Here is a 631-nt window from a genome sequence, read left to right on the forward strand (position 1 = left end):
CATCTTTGGAACGGGTAAAGTGTGCTTGCGAGAAACTTTTGAGAAACTTTCTTTTAATCTAATAGAATCATTAACAAAATTTGTTGCCGTTTCTTTTTCTCGCCGCTTTTGTGGGCTTGTCTGGATCAAAGCACTGGATCCCATTGCTTTGGTCGGGATTCTGTAAAATAGGATTTCCTCCCGTTTGTCAAACCTTCGAGTACTGATTCATTTGTGACGTCTAATAGCACGAATAGCCATTTCCTTAATGTGGCTTCATTTTCGGTTTGTTTTGTTAAAGAACGGTCTAACATTTAACCTGCAGACACTTAATCGACATTTAATATTTTCATAAATACGCTTTTCGTCTTGAATCGCTGGGTATCCCATTCGCAATAGCGATGAGAAAGTCCGCAAAAGAGAAGAGAAGAGACAATATTTTTATGTTAAATCAAGTTTTAAGCTATTTTGGCCATCTTGGAGCAAAAAATAAAATTTGAAGAATTTTAACCTTCAGATGAAAAAATGAATGGATTTTATCATGTTCAGTCGAAATTTAGGAGAAATGCCGAGTGGAAAGAAATTCAAGGCTACTTTGGCCTAGTCTGACAATGTTTGTACCCGCTCAAAGATTTGTTTCACCTTGAACCCA

The sequence above is a fragment of the Tigriopus californicus genome, chromosome 7, assembly GCF_007210705.1.
Source record: "Tigriopus californicus strain San Diego chromosome 7, Tcal_SD_v2.1, whole genome shotgun sequence".
NCBI classification, from domain to species: Eukaryota; Metazoa; Arthropoda; class Copepoda; order Harpacticoida; family Harpacticidae; genus Tigriopus; species Tigriopus californicus.